This window comes from Globicephala melas, chromosome 2 (assembly GCF_963455315.2).
Source record: "Globicephala melas chromosome 2, mGloMel1.2, whole genome shotgun sequence".
NCBI classification, from domain to species: domain Eukaryota; kingdom Metazoa; phylum Chordata; class Mammalia; order Artiodactyla; family Delphinidae; genus Globicephala; species Globicephala melas.
Window position 1 is genome coordinate 74,075,548 of NC_083315.2, and position 19,629 is coordinate 74,095,176.

Below are 19,629 nucleotides of genomic sequence, written 5' to 3' on the forward strand. Positions count from 1 at the left end.
TCTCGGGCAAGAGGAAGGATGATTTCCTCCTCTGAGACATGAAGGCATGAGTTGAAAAGAATGCATGGGGATGTGGGGACCTCTTACTGAAGGTCAGGAAGGTTCATGACACAGTCTTTTCAGAGAAGTAGAAGGCTAGGTCACTCAGTGAGTGACGGCACCAGGAAGAATGAGGCTGCAAGTGAGAATATTCCAAGCACCAGGGGAGAATGAGAGAGAGTAACTAAGGGTAAAGAAAAGAACCAAACAGCATTCGGGGGCCAGCTAAAGAGTGATCACCTGACTCTGTAGTGAAGTCAGGCAACATGGTTCTCTGTTTTTGGTTTTTTGTTTCGCCAGCACTCTCTCATCAGCTTGTGTGCACACATACAGGAAATTTGCAACTAGGCTTACCTGTGGTGAGAAATTGACTAGGTTCCCAAAAAGAAAGTTAAAGGGTGAGAAGAGGGACTTCCCTGGTGGCACAGTGGTTAAGAATCCACCTGCCAATGCAGGGGACACGGGTTCGAGCCCTGGTCCGGGAAGATCCCGCATGCTGCCGAGCAGCTAAGCCCGTGCACCACAACTACTGAGCCTGCGTGCCACAACTACTGAAGCCCGCACGCCTAGAGCCCGTGCTCTGCAACAAGAGAAGCCACTGCAATGAGAAGCACGTACACTGCAATGAAGAGTTGCCCCCGCTCGCCACAACTAGAGAAAGCCTGCACACAGCAACGAAGACCTAACGCAGCCAAAAATAAATAAAATAAAATAAATGTATTAAATAAAAAAGGTTAAGAAGAAAAGAGGAAGTTAATGAGAGCAGAAAAATGAACACTAGGTCCACCCTCGATAGGGAAATAAACTAAGCCAGCAGGGGCTCAGGCATTGGGAGAAAAAGGAAGCACTGAGGAGCCAGAAGTTGAAATGCTATTGCAGAGCAGGTCTAGGGGGAAGGAGGATGTAGAAAAGGTAAAAGGTCACCTTCAGAGAAAGCAGCTTCAGGGTTTGTGATTTGAGATTCTGCAAAGGGACCTGTCCGAGCAGGCTGCTAACATGGAGAGGAAGAAACACGTTGGGCCACACTCTGGATGAGTCACTCATCTGGACACTGGGGACACCCCGGATGGCCATCAGGGACTGAGTACCGGGCATGCCCGAGATCCAGGGGCCAAGATGCTCAAGGCATCTGGAGGCGACCTGGAAGTATGAGCAGCAGGCAATAACGGCTGACTGGTGGTGTCTTAAGAGGGGTGCTCAAATCACTGTCTGAAAGCAGAAATGGAGAGCACAGAGGTGGTGCTGTCCTCCTGGTTCCAGCAATGCAGGGACTATGAGGTTGTGGCGAAATTGATCTTTTTAAAATTAATTTATTTTTGGCTGCGTTGGGTCTTCATTGCTGCACGTGGGCTTTCTCTACTTGCGGTGAGCAGGGGCTACTCTTCATTGTGGTGCATGGGCTTCTCACTGCAGTGGCTTCTCTTGTTGAGGAGCACGAGCTCTAGGCGTGCGGGCTTCAGTAGTTGTGGCACGTGGGCTCAGTAGTTGTGGCTCGCAGGTTCTAGAGCACAGGCTCCGTAGTTGTGGTGCACGGGCTTAGTTGCTCCGCGGCATCTGGGATCTTCCCAGACCAGGGATCAAACCCATCTCCCCTGCATTGGCAGGCAGATTCTTAACCACTGCGCCACCAGGGAAGTTCCCTATTATTGACTTCTAGGTCAATTTCACTGTGCCCAGAAAACACACTTTGTAATACTTGAATTTTTATATTGAGAGCTGTTTTATGTGTGGTCCAGAATATGGTCTGTCTTACTAAATAATCCATGTGTACTTAAACAGTGTAGTATGCTGTCATTGGGAAGAGTATTCTATAATCACCTGTTAGATCAAGTTGATATTTCTGTGGCAGAGAAGGGAGAGCTGTAGGGTCCCACACCAGTTCATAAATGCTTCAACCACTACTTTATTAGTTCATTGGTCACAACCAGTTACATGGCACTACCTACCAAGATGGGGCTGGGAAATGTTGGGGAACACATCATGTAATATGGCCTTGCATGTTTCTTAGAATGGAAACAGGAACGACCTTTCTTAATAATGCACCCCCAGGAGATGAGATCTGGAATTACAATGCAAATGCATGATCTCCTGAAACCTCCAGGGGGGGGAAGTAAAACTTGGTTTGCTCTAAAGGATGACACCTGGGAGTGAGGAATACGTCAGCTCTTTTTCACTTTAGTTTTTGCTCTACTCATTTTTAGTTGTTTGATATTTAATCCAAATTAAGTAAAATATTTTTGATATTTCCTGTCTTCCATTGGGGGTGTGTGTATGCATCACAGTCCCATCTTCCCCTGGGAAATTCCAGGCTTAATTACCAAGTGTATTGACTGATTTATTAGAGGCACCAAGAATAAGAGATGAGAGCAGAGATCATTGCTGTTTATTGGTCTTAAGAGTCATAATCGTTTTGAGGATTTTAATCCTTTCCGATAAATCTTTCAGCAGTTCTTTACTATGGGACAATATTCAGTGACCTCTGTTTCTGATATAGACCAAGATCCTGCCGTGTATGACTCATAACTCCAGCATTCAAGGTCCAGAAAAATGGCAACGCTGGGAACTTGCTGAGCAGTAAGTCTTGCTCCTGGGGTCTCCCTTCAAGTCCCCCAAAGGTATTATACACCTCAGTACAGAGCCAAGGATGCAAGGTAAGCACACACAGCCACTCCAGAACCTCAGTCCTCGTGCCGAATCCCTGAAAACCCACATCATGTGGAACTGAAATTTACCAGGGTTTCTCATTCTTGTTTCATGACACACACCTATATCCAACCCAAAAGTTCTGTGACTGGGTGAGGGGCAAATTTCTTCAACTCCCAGCCCTCTCCTTTGGAATTCCAATCTGTGCATTCCTCTCCCCTCAGGTGTCTCACTGTACTCTAAAAATGTCTCAAATTAGCATCTTGATTTCCCCTCCATTTACAAGCTCCTCTCTCAACCAAAGCAGCCTCTCTTCCAGGTCTCCCATCAGTAAAGGGTACCGATGGCTTTTAAGAGAAACCCAAGAGTCATTCTTGGCATCCACTTTTTCCTCATACCAGTGTATCACCAGGTCCTCTCAATGCTACCCATGAGGAACACTGAGATAGTCCTAGAAGGAAGAACACTGAGATATTCCTAGAAGCAGAAGTGTCGTGAAGATTAAATGGAGTAACAGAGAAATTGCTTAACAAAAGTGTTCAGTATTTACTGTTTTCTCACAACCTACATCAAATAGGCATTAGGCAGGGGGGTGGGTTGTGTCACTGAGGTTGTGTCACTGATAACTGTCACTGCTCTGCACGTGTAGACTTGGCTGTGCAGCACAGCTGTTGCGACATGTCTCACCACATTTGTGGGACATCTCACAATAGAATTAATTGGATTCTTCATTCTGTCCTAAAATAACTTCCAAAGGCATTATACTGATATTATGCAGGTTTTCTTTTAACTTTTGACACAATTCACTTACAGAAAAACTGAAAAAATTTAGTACAAAGAACTCCCTTATACCCTTCATGAGATTCCCCAAATTTAATATTTTGTTTGCTTCCTGAACCATTTCAAAGTCAGTTATGTGACTGGTGAGATGGTGCCTTTTACCGCTAAAAAATAAGAACATTCTCTTAAAGTACCCCAATGCAATGACCAAAATCTGAGGATTAACACTGATCCAATGCTGTTACCTAATCTATAGGCCTGACTCACATTTTGCCAATAGTCCTAAGTCCTTAGCAAAAGAAAATCTGGATCATGCACCGACTTTTATTGTCACAGCTCTTTCATCTCCTTTCATCTTGAACATTTCCTCAGTCTTCGTATTTAACGACACTGATATGTTGGAAGAATGTGAGTCAGTTATTTTGCAGAATATCCCTCACCTTGTGTTTGTCTGATGTTTCTCATGGCTGGATTCACATTACCCGCTTGTGTTAGGAAAGCCACAAAGTGAGGCGTTCTTTATGGTCATGATAGTTTTAAAATAAAATTCTATTAAGTACACAGACGACTGCTTAGCAATGCAGACATTAAAAATTGCTTTTTTTTTTTTTTTTTTTTTTTGCGGTACGCGGGCCTCTCACTGTTGTGGCCTCTCCCATTGTGGAGCACAGGCTCCGGATGCGCAGGCTCAGCGGCCATGGCTCACGGGCCCAGCCGCTCCGCGGCATGTGGGATCTTCCTGGACCAGGGCACGAACCCGTGTCCCCTGCATTGGCAGGCAGACTCTCAACCACTGCGCCACCAGGGAAGCCCTAAAAATTGCCTGTTCTTTTCAGACTAGCTGAGTTGGAAAGATTTTGAAAGATGGTCAGTCAGGACTGAACATCCATGTAAAGGATCCAGGTGAGTTTCAAAAGAAGCCATTTAATTTCTAGCATTATATATAATTCAATTAATAAAACCGAAATCTATGAGTTTTTAAATAGAAAATGCGGGTAACCCCTCTCTCCATGCTTTTCACTATCCTTGAAAGTATACACATTTCAAGGAATATACCCTTAAAAGTATATTTTCAATTCACAAAGGTGCTAAAGAAATTGAGATTACAAACACGGGTGAGGGCTGGGCGTGACAACCTGAGTTCTTATCTTAGTAGCTGAAAGTGATTCAGAACTATCTTAAGGCTCCACCAGTTTCAACATCTTAGACTTTTTGATACTTAAAATAATTGTCATTAGGTGAATAATCATATGTGACTGTCAATTAATTTAGAATTAGTACGTTTGACATGCAAACACTTTTACCCACAAAAGAATACCAATGTACTTGTGTACACACGTCTAAAGAGTTAAAAAAAACAACAAAAAAACCCAGAACCATATAATGGCACAATGGCATGTGACATTAGAATGATTTTTATACATTAACAAATAGTATTAGATAAGGTTGGCACTTTTTCCTAAGTCAACTGACAACTGACAGAATCCTTAGAGGGAAAAAAAGTGGTAGAAAAAATCCCATGTCTGTCTTCATTGAATCAGGAAAAGTTACCACCCTAAGATATTCATTTAAAATGTTTCCAATACAGAAAACAATGGTTATTTTCCAAGTTACAGGAAATTGCTGAGTTCAAGGTTTATTATTATGAAATCTGGAGTTCATCTGGTATCAATGATGTGGGTATCATGGTGTATTTTCATTTATTGAAAATAAAAGGTGACATTCCTTCTCACACACCCCCCACCCAGCCAAACTATGTCCTCTGTTCTTGTAAGATACAACAAATGAGAAGGTGAAATAGGGACTTTTCTATAGTTTTTTTTTTTAATTCAGGCATCTCATTAGGTCAGAACTCATTCAGCCCAATCTCCCACACCATTTTCAGCTATAGGTTGTACAATAGCTGCTGTTAATCAGCATTATGAGGCAAAATCAAGCTCAAAGCAAAATAAATTATGTGCCATTAATTTTAGTATAATGTCATTCTGTAGTTCTGGGTTCACTGTTTAAAAACAGATTACCCATGTGTAGTAAGCATAGAAAGTCTCCATTACATAGAATTTTCAGGGCTTCCCTGGTGGCACAGTGGTTGAGTCTGCCTGCTGATGCAGGGGACACAGGTTCGAGCCCTGGTCTGGGAGGATCCCACATGCCACGGAGCAACTAGGCCCATGAGCCACAACTACTGAGCCTGCGCGTCTGGAGCCTGTGCTCTGCAACAAGAGGCCGCGATAGTGAGAGACCCGCATACTGCGATGAAGACTGGCCCCCGCTTGCCACAACTAGAGAAAGCCCTCGCACAGAAATGATGACCCAACACAGCAAAAATAAATAAACTCCTATCCCCAACATCTTCTAAAAAAAATTAAAAAATAAAAATAAATAGAATTTTCAGTAAACCAGGCCACATCTGATTTCCTGACCTTTTTGATAAACAGATTTGTGTACTAACAATGCTATGAAATCAAGTAGAACTTAATAAGGGAATACCTAATTTACAGTTTTTGCCAATTTCCATGGTATCAGTACACCTATCATGTCCCATTTCAAGTTATCAATAGTTTACCAACCAGTTCACAAAGTTCGTTCATACAAAATTTAACAATAGGTTCTTGTAAGCTGGTATATGCAGGTTCCAGACCACCACCCACATTCTGAAGAAAGTATCTAAATTGAAGCACAGAGTCAAAGGATAGAAAATGCAGGTGAGAGGTAAGAGAGATAAAGGATACAGTGTAAAGTTCTCAGGTTTAATTGTAGTTGCAGAAGGAGAGGGATAGAAATGATCTTCAACAAGGTATTACCTGAGAGTCCTCCAAACCTGATAGAAGACATTAATCCACAGACGTAAGAAGCCTTATTAACCATTAGAAGAGTAAAATTTAAAAACCCTTTTCTAGACGTGTGGTAGGAATACTGCTGAGAACCAAAGGCAAAGAGAAAATCCTAATATCTAGAAGCAGCCACAGACAAAAAGCTTATTGTTTTCCAAACCATTAGACTAAGAGCTAACACAATAGAACCTAAGTGATAGAAACCAGGAAATAATGGAAAGATATCACCAAGGTTCTGAAAGAAAATATTTGCCAACCTAAAATTCTATAACCAGTAAAATTATACTTCAAGAATGAAAGGAAGGGCTTCCCTGGTGATGCAGTGGTTAAGAATCTGCCTGCCAATGCAGGGGACACGAGTTCGAGCCCTGGCCCGGGAGGCTCCCACATGCCACAGAGCAACTAAGCCCATGCGCCACAACTACTGAGCCTGAGCTCTAGAGCCCGCAAGCCACAACTACTGAGGCCACGTGCCTAGAGCCCATGCTCCACAACAAGAGAAGCTGCCGCAATGAGAAGCCCACACACCGCACTGAAGAATAACCCCCACTCGCTGCAAATAGAGAAAGCCATGCACAGCAATAAAGAACCAAGCAGCCAAAAATAAATAAATTTATTTTTTTAAAAAAAAGAATGAAAGGAAAAAAGTTTTTAGACCAACACTAAGAATGTTACTGGCTCACTGCTCTAAAGGAAACATTAAAGAATCATCTTTTTTTGTTTTTGTTTTTGCGGTATGTGGGCCTCTCACTGTTGCAGCCTCTCCCGTTGCGGAGCACAGGCTGTGGACGCGCAGGCTCAGCGGCCATGGCTCACGGGCCCAGCCGCTCCGCGGCATGTGGGATCTTCCCGGACCGGGGCACGAACCCGCGTCCCCTGCATTGGCAGGTGGACTCTCAACCACTGCGCCACCAGGGAAGCCCTAAAGAATCATCTTGAGGCTGGAGAATTCAGCCCCAGGTAGAAGCAAAGAAATGAAGACTGGAGCAAGGAAAAACAAAAACAATAAACAAAATGAATATAAAATCTAAATGAATATAATCTATATATAAATGAATATAAAATGGTAACAGCTATGTCTTGTGGGGTCTTAAATGAATTAGAACTTAAATATTTGACAAAAATAGTATATAAGGGCTTCCCTGGTGGCGCAGTGGTTAAGAACCCGCCTGCCAATGCAGGGGACACGGCTTCGAGCCCTGGCCCAGGAAGAGCCCACATGCCGCAGAGCAACTAAGCCTGTGCACCACACCTACTGAGCCTGTGCTCTAGAGCTCACGAGCCACAACTCCTGAAGCCTGTGCACCTAGAGCGCATGCTCCGCAACAAGAGAAGCCACCACAGTGAGAGGCCCGTGCACCGCAACAAAGAGTAGCCCCCACTCGCCGCAACTAGAGAAAGCCCGCACGCAGCAATGAAGACCCAATGCAGTCATAAATAAATAAATAAATTTATTTTAAAAAGTAGCATATAAGTCAGATGGGATGTAAATGGACTCAAAGTATCTTAAAGGTCCTAAGATTATCAGCAATAAGGTAAAAGCACAATTAACACTAGCGTTCCAAATTGATATATAGATTTACTGCAATCAATCCCAATCTAAATCTCAGCCTTTTTGGTAGAAAGTATCAAGTTGATTCTAAAATTCATGCAAAGGACTCAAATTAGCCAAAACAACTTTGAAAAAGAACAAAATTGAAGAGCTTAACACTCTGATTTCAAGACTTATCATGAAGCTACAGTATTGAAAACAGCTTAATATTAGTATAAAGATAGAAAAATAGATCAATGGAACAGAATAGAAAAACCCATGTACATATGAACTGCTTTAAGACAACAACATATGCAAAGTCAGTGCATTGGGGAAGGATAGTCTTTCCAACAATTGAATATCCATATACAAAAAAAAAAAGAGGAAGGAGGGGGAGGAGGGGGGAGGAGGGGGGAGGAGGGGGGAGGAGGGGGGAGGAGGGGGGAGGAGGGGGGAGGAGGGGGGAGGAGGGGGAGGAGGGGGGAGGAGGGGGGAGGAGGGGGGAGGAGGGGGGAGGAGGGGGAGGAGTTTGGACACATACCTCTAACTCAAAATCATATAAAGTCTAGAACTATCCTGTCTAGAGGAAATCATAGGAAATCTTTGTGACCTTGGGTTAGGCAAAAATTTCTTCAGTAGGACACTGAAAGCACAATATATAAAAGAAAAATGATAAATTGGACTTCAAAATTAAATACTCCTGCTCCCTGCAAGACACTGTTAAGAGAATGAAAAGGCAAGCCATAGGCTGGAGAGAAATATTTACGAAGATATTTTGAAAGGACTTGTATTCAGAAAACATTAGAAAAAAATAATTCTCAGCTCAGCAATAAGAAAACCACCTACTTTAAAAATAGGCTAAAGATTCAGACACTTCACCAAAAAAGCACATTAAGATGCTTAATCATTAGGAAAATGTAGATTAAAACCACAAGATACCACTACATTCCTATTAAAGTGGCCAAAATTAAAAAGATTTGTCCTATCAAGTGTTGTTAAGAACGTGGAAAAACTGGAAGTCCCAACAGGAATGAAAAACAGTACAACTGGTGATAATGAAAAAATATTTAGTACAAGTACTTCAGAAAACAATTGGCAGCTTCTTTAAAGAGTTATACGCCTATGATGTAATCCACCTATTTCACTCCTATGTATTTACCCAGAAGAAAGGGAAATACATGTCCATACAATGACTTGTACACAAGTGCTTATGATATCGGGTTGGCCAAAAAGTTCCTTCGGGGTTTTCCGTACGATGTTTCGGAAAACCCTGAACAAACTTTTTGGCCAACCCAATAGTTTTTGTAATAATAAAAAAATAAACTGCAAACAACTCCTATGTCCAACAGGTAAATGGACAAATTAGAAAATGCCAGCCCATCTACAGCGACAGAAAACAGCTCTTTGATTGCTTAGGGAGGGGAGGAGTGGGGAGGGAAAGGGAAGGGTATACAAAAGGGACAGGAGACAAGTTTAGGGCATGATGGACATATTCATTCACTTGATTGTTGTGATGGTTTCACAAATGTTGGCAAAACTTAAATTGTACACTTTAAATATTTGCACCGTATTTTATGTCAGTCATAGCACAATAAAGTTTTTTTTAAAAACTACATTAAGGCACCATTTGTTCCCTATTAGATTTGAAAAACTTAAAATATGACAGAACCACACAGATAAGACTGTGCAGAAGCTAAGGAGTTCTCTCTACAGAGAGCCATGTGACACTAATTATCAACATAAAAAATGCAACGACTCTGACCTGCAGTGCTACTTCTAGGAACTTATCCTACAGAAGTACTTCAGCATGCATAAAGATATATTAGGATAAGACCTATTGAAGCATTTTTTGCAATAAATTGTTGCCAAGTAGTAGAAACACTTCTGTGTCCATCAATAGGGTCTAATTAAAGTTAACTGAAATCAACTATGGTAAATTACTGTAAGAACACACTATAGCTATAAAAAGCAGGGGGGAGTTTTTTATGTCCTGAGAATGGAAAGAGCCTCAGGGTACACAGTGACCCTTGGACAACATGAGTTTGAACTGCACAGGTCCACTGACAGGTGAATTTTTTTCAATAAATATAATACCTGTATTTTCTTTTTACAGATGAACACACAAGTCAACTGAGTGTGGGGCAAAGTTTGTTTGATTAGAGATCGCAGCATGTGGAATCACAAGAACTAGAGTTTGAATCCCGATTCTAACCAAACTGTTTCAGCTTCCTGCCCTTGAGTGAATCATTTATCAATTCCTTCGTTTTTGAGGCAGATAGCAGCACGGAGATTTTTGATTGGGGAGGGGGGAATCCCTAATCCCTGTGATGTTCAAGGGTCAACCGTATTTTTCAAGGGCAAGGTGTGGAACGATATGCATATGTTACCAAGTGAAAAAAGCAGGCTTGAGAGTGTAAAGACTTAGCCACAAAGGTGAAGATAACATTTGCAATGTAACAAAACATTTCTTTGCACCATGAGAAAAGACAAGAAACTAAGAGGAAGAAAATGGTAAGAGACCAGGTATTTACAAGCGAGGACATCCAAATGGCCAATAAGCAGGAAAACATGCTGAGCTTCACGAGTGATAGGAAAATACCAATTAAAACCACCATTAAATATAGCATTACAGACCTGCTGATTGGCTTTAAGTTTTAAAGACTCACAATACCCAGTGTCAGTGAGGATGTGAAGTAACAAACTTTCCTACACTGCTGGTTGGAGTATAAGCTGGTACAGCCACTATGAAGACAATTTGGTAGTATCTACTGAAGTTGAAGATATTCACACTCTGACTCAGCAATTCTACTCCTAAGTATATAACCATCAGAAATGTGTGTACCTGTTCACCAGATACAGATACAAAAATATTCTCAGGAGCCTTACCTTCAATAGCCCCTGTAAGTTCTGCACACTCAATTTCAATGCTTGGGGAGGGTTTTCCTCACACCAGCAAGCAATTCCCTGACCCCAGCTGGGTGTCCTACCATTCAACTCAATTCTGACACAGTCTACCCAGGGAGAGCAACTGATTCCACAGGTTAAGGACTGAGTGCCACAAGACAGCCCGCTACTGCAATTGACACTCACAAACCCAGGTTAGCTTCCGACCAACTGGCTATACATCAGAAGTTCCCACAACCCCTTCCTTGGGTTCAATTTATATACGGGCTCACTGAACTCAGGAAACCTGTTTACTCGCTAGATTACTGGTTTATTACCAAGGATATTAAAGGATACAAATCAACAGCCACATGAAGAGGTACATAGAGTGAAGTCCTGAACAAAGGAGTTTCTGTCCTCATGAAATTTTAAACCCTGCACGGTGGCACGTGGAAACTCTCTGGTTTCCTAACCTGGAAGCTCCAAACCCCCTCACTTTGTGTTTTTATGAAGGCTTCACTACGTTGTCACTGTTGACTAAGTCATTGGCCTTTAGTGACTGATTCAACCTTCAGCCTCTCACCCCTCCTTGGAGGTCATGGGACAGGGGAAGTGGAAGGGGGACTGAAGATTCCAACCCTCTCAATATATGATTAGTTGCCTGGCAACCAGCCCCTATTCTTAAGGTGCTTTCCAAAAGTCACCTCATTTACATAAAACCAGTTGTGGTAGAAAGGGGCTTGTTATGAATAACAAGACACCCATTCTGCCTTTGGGGAAGGTACTAAGGACAAGAGACCAATCATTAGAACAAAACATCGTTCCCATTGCTCTTATCGCTCAGGAAATTTCAAGGATTTGGGGAACAATGAGCCAGGAACCACAGACAAACACCAAAAATGTATTTCTTATATACCACAATATCACAGCCCTAAACAGGAAACAACCCAAATGTTCACCAAGAGTAGAATATATAAACTGTAGCATATTTACATAGTGGAATAGTGCACCCAGCAGTAAAAGTGAACGAACTATAGCTACGTACAACATGAACCTAACAAAACGGGCAAAGCAGCTCATTACAAAAAGATATGTAGGACTTCCCTGGTGGCGCAGTGGTTAAGAATCCGCCTGCCAGTGCAGGAGACATGGGTTTGAGCCCTGGTCCGGGAAGATCCCACATGCTGCAGAGCAACGAAGCCCATGCGCCACAACTACTGAGCCTGCGCTCCAGAACCCACAGGCCACAACTACTGAAGTCTACACGCTTAGAGCCCATGCTCCACAACAGGAGAAGACGCCACAATAAGAAGTCCGCACACCGCAATGAAGAGTAGCCCTTGCTCACCGCAACTAGAGAAAGCCTGTACGCAGCAACGAAGACCCAACGCCGCCAAAAATAAATAAATAAATAAATAATGTAAAAAGAGTTAAATAAGGTAATATGTACAAAAGGGCTTTTCAAAACACAGAATTATGATTTAGACTGTGTGGGTGGAGAAGAACAAGCTTTATGCCCTAATCCAATGATTCAATTTAACTATATATAAACTGCCGATCTAGGAGGGTCTACACAGCCAGGGCAGAGCTGGAACTGGAACCCTGAACTCCAGATGCCAAGCGCAGTGCTTTTTTCCAAGCCGTTATGTTACAAGCCTTTAGCAGGTTGACAGTGAGGCTGGAGCATCACTCAGTCACACAGCCCAGGTTTGTGTCCACACCTGCACCTGTCACTCACAGTGTACCCTGGAGCAAGACCCTCACACCCTCTGGGTCTTTGTTATCTTTTCACACCAAAGAGTTGGGCTACATGCCAATCTAGGAATTACATTCTAAGGTGTGATCCCAGGGCCAACACACACACACACACACACACACACACTCCTTTTACTTGGCCACAAAATGGGCTTTGCAATTGTATGAATTCCCAACACCGCCCCCCCTCACCTTCTAGGACTGCTCATTGCTTTAGATCAAGTCAAGTCCAAATACCTCTTCTTAACATCCAAAGCCCTACCATCACCAAACTGCCCTTCTAGTTCATCACTAAACCACCTGAAGTTCTCAGCCTACTGTGCTCCCCACTGTCCCCACATGTTCCTGCCACTTCCCCACCTCCGTGGTTTGGTTTATGCTATTCCTGAATCGCCACCCCTTCCCCATTGTTAGCAAGATCCTGCCTTTCTTTAATGTAGGAGGATGGTGGGAAGGATCCCGATTCACCTGACCCACCACATGCATGTGCCGTGTCACCAGGGTGTAATGCTGTGGGGGACTAGGTCCACGTTCTGTTCTTCTCAGTTTCCCCAGAGCGCTCAGTGATACGCCTCCACACACGTAGCAAGGGCTCCACAACAAACACTTTCTGCTTTTGAGTTTGAAATTTTTTGTGGAGTGGGGGGAGAAAAAAGGATCCAGAGAAGGGACGGGATTGGCCTAACATTACACAGCAGATCAAGGATACTTCCAAGATAGCGGAGCCAGAAAGGAAGCCTGGCTCACCTCACTTCTAGCCAACAAGCCTGATCTGTTTTTTCCCCTATTGATGAGGTGAATAACTGAGCATTTAAAATGTGTGTGTGTATGTGTATTGGGATTCTATTTGTAAGAGTAAAAAATTGAAAGCCACCAAACTAAGAATACTTTATGGTACTTCTTGACTATAAAAGCTTATGAAGTCATTAAACCATTTTAATAGAGTCATTTGGAATCTTTAAAAAATGGTTTAGAGCATAGAAGGAATGAGATACATGGGAAAAGAGCCAGGACAGGTTGTCAATGAAAACCAGTGTAGGGGAATATGAGTAACAATTCATCTGCATAAAAAGGAAGCATACACACTCACTTACACACATGTATGCAGGCACACACCAAACACCTGCATTAGAAACTGACCTAAATTATTAACGGTGTTTTGCTGCACTGGGAGAATTACATGGAAATTTTTCCTATTTTATGTTCATATGTAGTATGTGTGTGTTTTATAATGAACATTCACTAACTTTATAATCAGAAGAAATAAAGATCCATCCATTTTGAAAATATAAAATGTAAAAATCTTAAAATTTGTATGGAGACACAAATGACCCAAATAGGCAAAGCAATTTTGAGGGAAAAACAAACAAAGAAACAACAACAACAAAAACCAGCTGGAGGAATCAGGCTCCCTGACTTCAGACTATAGTCATCAAGACAGTATGGTACCGGCACAAAAACAGAAATATAGATCAATGAAACAGGATAGAAAGTCCAGAAATAAACCCACACACCTACAGTCACTTAATCTACGACAAAGGAGGCAACACTATACAATGGAGGAAAGACAGTCTCTTCAATAAATGCTGCTGGGAAAACTGGACAGCTACATGTAAAAAATGAAATTAGAGGACTTCCCTGGTGTTGCAGTGGTTAAGAATCCACCTGCCAATGCAGGGGACATGGGTTTGAGCCCTGGTCCAGGAAGATCCCACATGCCACAAAGCAACCAAGCCTGTGTGCCACAACTACTAGAGCCTGTGCTCTAGAGCCTGTGGGCCACAACTATTGAAGCCCACGTGCCTAGAGCCCATGCTCCACAACAAGACAAGCCACCCCAATAAGAAGCCTCTGCACCACAACGAAGAGTAGCCCCCGCTCATCGCAACTAGAGAAAGCCCGCACGCAGCAACAATTACCCAATGCAGCCAAAAATTAAAATAAATTTATTTAAAAAAGAATTAGAACATTCTCTAATACCATTAAACTCAAAATGGATTAAAGACCTAAATGCAAGACTGGGTACTATAAAATTCTTAGAGGAAAACACAGGCAGAACACTATTTGACATAAATCACAGCAATATCTTTCAATTTGTCTCTGAGAGGAATGGAAATAAAAACAAAATAAACAAATGGGACCCAGTTAAACTCAAAAACTTTTGCACAGCAAAGGAAACCACAAACCAAACAAACAAAAAGAACCCACAGAATCAGAGAAAATATTTGCAAACAATGCAACCGACAGGGATTAACCTTCAAAATATACAAACAACTCATGCAGCTCAATATCAAAAAAACAACCCAATCAAAAAATGGGCAGAAGACCTAAATAGACATTTCTCCAAAGAAGGCATACAGATGGCCAAGATGCACATGGAAACATGCTCAACATCGCTAATTATTAGAGAAATGCAAATCAAAACTACAATGAGGTATCACCTCACACCAGTCAGAATGGCCATCAGCAAAAAGTCTACAAACAATAAATGCTGGAGACGGTGTGAAGAGAAGGGAACTCTCCTACACTATTGGTGAGAATGTAAATTGGTACAACCACTATGGAGAACAGTATTGAGGTTCCTTAAAAGACTAAAAACAGAGCTATCATGTGATCCAGCAACCCCACCCCTGCGCATATATCTGGAGAAAACCATGGTTTGAAAGGATACACACACCCCAATGTTCACTGCAGCACTGTTTACAATAGCCAAGACATGGAAGCAGTGGAATATTACTCAGCCTTTAAAAAGAATGAAATGCCATTTGCAGCAACATGGATGGGCCTAGAGATTATCATACTAAGTGAAGTAAGTTAGACAAAGAAAGACAAATATCATGTAATATCACTTACATGCAGAATCTTTAAAAATGATACAAATGAACTTATTTACAGAAGAGAAACAGACTCACAGACTTAGAACAAACTTAGAATTACTGGGTGGGGAAGGGGGGCAGGGATAGATTGGAAGTTTGGGATTGACATGTACGCACTGCTACATTTAAAACAGATAACCAACAAGGACCAACTGTATAGCAAAGGGAGCTCTGCTCAATATTCTGTAATAAGCTAAATGGGAGAAGAATTTGAAGACTAAATACTTGTATATGTATATCTGAATCACTTCGGGTATACACCTGAAACTAACACAACACTGTGAATCAATGATACTCCAATATAAAATAAATTTAAGAAAATATAAAATGTATAAAAACAGGAGAGAACTTCTTTGACAGGCATACGTCCCACCCAGCAGAGGAAATGACACAGAGAGAAATGCAAACAGGCAAGCGGCTCAGCACTGAGACTGGCAATTACTCTACTAGGTGATCTCCCACCTGACAGCTTAATTGCTTCCCTGATTTAAGAGCTTCCCCATTAAGCCCTTTGCAGCTGCATCAAAGGATCAAAGCCATTCTTTACTGACAGGAACCTGAGGACAGGAGGAGGAGAGGGCTGCAGGAGATTGTCCTGTGTGGCTCCTGAACAGTCCAAGAGCTGTTGGACTGGTATGGGAGTCCAACACTCCCACACCATTTCTAACAGGCCAATTTGCTTTCTATTCCTCTCACTCCTGAGGACGCTTTCTCGGTGCCGGTGGGAATCACAAGGAACTGACCCAACACCTGAGGCTTAGTTCTGTCACTCATTGCAAAACAAGAGGCCAGTCATCTTCTCTCCCTGAACCAGAGTTTCCTGTTTTACGAAAAAACTCTGCTCATCTCTCAAGATTTTCCTGTCACGTTATTTAAAATAGAACTCCAAGGTCTGAACCTAACCTACGCAGACATTAAGACAGGGGATAGATCCCCTGTGTGAATGTGCAAAGGGCATGAAGATGGATTATTAAGTGAAAAAACTCAAGGCACAGAAAACTGTGCTGGGTTGATCTGGTTTGGGTGGGAGATATAAATTCCCTGCTTTTATGTGCTAGATGATTTCTCTCTAGGCTCTTGAAAAGCTGAGATGGTCTGAGGGAGACAGGGCTGACATGAGCAAGGAAGCCTTTATTTTTCATTTTCAAACCATCGGGCTCTGTCTGAATTTTATTTTATCTTGTACTAATTTTCTTATGATTTAAATTAAAATAGACAATGGTATCTAGTTTAAAAGGCGCATGAGCTAGTTAAAAAGACTAAATGAAGCTGTGTGTATAAAACTTTTCTGTAAAGTTTAAACAACTCACCACTATCTTTTTTTTTTTAATAAATTAATTTTATTTATTTTTATTTTTGGCTGCGTTGGGTCTTCAATGCAGTGCATGGGCTTCTCTTATTGCGGAGCACGGTGCACGGGTTTCAGTAGCTGTGGTTCACGGGCTCTAAAGCGCAGGCTCAGTAGTTGTGGCTCACGGGCTTAGCTGCTCCGCGGCATGTGGGATCTGCCCGGGCCAGGGCTCGAACCCGTGTCCCCTGCATTGGCAGGCAGATTCTTAACCACTGCACCACCAGGGAAGCCCTCCAATACCACTTTTATCCTTCTTAATAGAACCAAATATCCATTTATTGAACACTGGTCTATGATTAAATAGGAATCACCTGATTTAGAACTTTCATCTTTACTATTTTTGATGGTTTTAGACAGGAGATCAGTCACCATCTTAGGGTGCTATGTGAGCCGCTGAGGGTTTATCCACCCCCCCCCCCCGCCGGGTCACCATCCTGAGGCCATGACGCCATCTAACCAGGCTCCCTGCTTCCTTGACCCTTGCCCTTCTCCGCATAGCAGTTACAAGGAACAGCTAAAACTCAAGCCAGATTATGTCACGCTCTGCTCACGACCTTTTAATGGCTCTCACATCAGCCAAAGCCAGATTCCTCACTACGCCCTTCGTTATCGGCTGCACCCCTTCAGGTTTTCAGACCAGTCCTCCCACACCTCTGGCCACAGTTCCAGCCGTGGGTCTCTTCGCTGCTCCTGGCCTGCCAATACCTCCCTTCCTCAGGGGCTCCATTCTTCCTTGTATTCTAGTACCTGTACTCTTGTCCCTGGTTACCAGGACGGCTCACTCCTGCAAGTCATGACTCAAATGCCACCTTCCAAGGACAAGCTTCGCTGAACTCTCACTTCCAAGTTACGTCCCTCCACGTGGGCACACACATGCCCTGACCCCCTTTCCTGGTTTATTTACCTCCCTAACGCTTACCGTCACGTCTTTTACCTATTTCATTTACTGCCTCTCTCCCCTCACCGCGATGTTCGCTCCAGGAAGGAAGGAGAGTTTGTTTTGTTCACTGCTACCTCCCCGCTCCCTAGAACAGTATGTGACACGTAGAAGGTGCTTGATAAATCATGTTTTACTTAATTCTGGCCATGGGGAGATCAAATAATGAGTTGAGCTTCCTGCCAGAAGAAAAGAGGAACTTGAGTAGATAGGTGGGACACCCACCTTTGGGGAGTCTTTTAAAATTGGAAGGGGGTGTGTGTGTGTGTGTGATGAAAGCAGGAAGAAAACTGGCTAGAGGAGATAATAGAACCATTCTCTTAAACTGACAACAGCTGATGGGCAGCCATGAGTCATGCAGTTGCTAAGCATCATAAAGGGCTTCCAGATATCAGGCAATATTCAGAGCACAGTCCTCCTGGAGGAAAATGAGGAAACATTCTTGCAACATATGAACAGAATCAACACAATTATTAGAATAATGATACTAATGAGAAAACAGGCAGTTAAACACTTACTCTGCACTCACAGTAAACGCATTAGCGCATCAGAGGTTGGGAGATACTGGGGCATTTCCTGGATAAAGTCAGATAAAAAGCAATCATGACCTCTCCTCTGACCACGTCACGGGGGTAGTATCCCTAGTGTCAGGATTGCTGTCAGTTTCACAGCTGTGCTCACCCAGCTAGAGGCTCAGGCATGGGAGTTTTATTTGTCCTGATCACAAATATGAAGTTTCTGAGAAATGAACAAAGGGAGGACCTCTAAAAGTCAATGAGTGACAGTCTTCTTGGGATGGTATAGTCAGTCACAGCCGGGTGGGACCCCCACTCTTGTGAGTCATGAGGAAACCAGAGGGGTCCAGAACCTGAATGTGAGACAAGACCATTAGATATTCCCAAACCTCCCAATAGAAGAAGCTGCACTTCCTTCAATATACCTGTGCGAAGCACCTATGGCTGGCCAGGCCACTGTGGGAATGTTCTTTGTGTTTCACGAGGTCTGATCTTGTATAGTAAGAGGGACGATCTAATTCTTGGAGAAGAGCCATTTCATTCTGCTCCTCTCACCACTTATTTCCAACCTTCTCTGAAGCCTCTTCCATCTCCTGTCCTTCCCTCCCTCAGTTGTATTTCTCTCCCACTTTCCAGTGACTATCATAGCACATGACACCTTTGAGTTAGAGGGTATTAGTAAGAAAACAAAGGGAAACTGTTCTATTTATTCTGGATGTTGTTTATTCCTAGAAGCCTGAGCAAGTATTCAGTTCACTTCTTCTCTTATTGGATTAGGTTTGAGTAAGAAAGATGAGGCTGGGCTTCCCTGGTGGCGCAGTGGTTGAGAGTCCACCTGCCGACGCAGGGGACACGGGTTCGTGCCCCGGTCCGGGAAGATCCCACATGCTGCGGAGCGGCTGGGCCCGTGAGCCATGGCCGCTGAGCCTGCGCGTCCGGAGCCTGTGCTCCGCAACGGGAGAGGCCACAACAGTGAGAGGCCCGCGTACTGCAAAAAAAAAAAAAAAGAAAGAAAAAGATGAGGCAAAGGCACAAAAGGGACAGGACATAATATGGAATCAGGAACGTGGCTGATACAAAATGTATGCCAGGACGTCTCACACCTTTAAGAGGGTTACAGTTTCAATTCTAAATTTTCTACCTGGAAAAACAACTATCAGTAACATGAGTCCTAGGGTCTATCCGATTCAAAAATAAAATGGTTTGAGAAACACATACCTGACCTGATACCAATAGGAGAAAAAAAGTTCCTTCTACAGATACAATGTAATGAACAATGCATCATTATCTTTAGAATGTTCAAAATGACAGTTTCACAAAACTACTTCTTAGAAGATCCCTCAAGGAAAACCATGGGCACCTCTCCTCAGGGCTATTCACTGACAGCAATTCTAGGGAAGTCCAGCCCATCTGACATACTCAGTCACAAACTAGCAGCACACACATGGGCTTGGTGTAACTGGGACTGTTCTTTTGTTTTTTGTG

General features: G+C 42.9%; 1 long non-coding RNA gene across 1 annotated transcript; it reads left to right on the forward strand.

Annotated features, from left to right (window-relative positions):
• The first annotated feature begins 2,540 nt into the window (after nucleotides 1-2,540).
• LOC132596846 (uncharacterized) lies at nucleotides 2,541-16,694 on the forward strand. The gene is made up of 2 exons (XR_009562984.1): nucleotides 2,541-2,690; nucleotides 9,941-16,694. It is a non-coding gene; the product is annotated as an uncharacterized lncRNA (long non-coding RNA).
• Nucleotides 16,695-19,629: the final 2,935 nt, after the last annotated feature.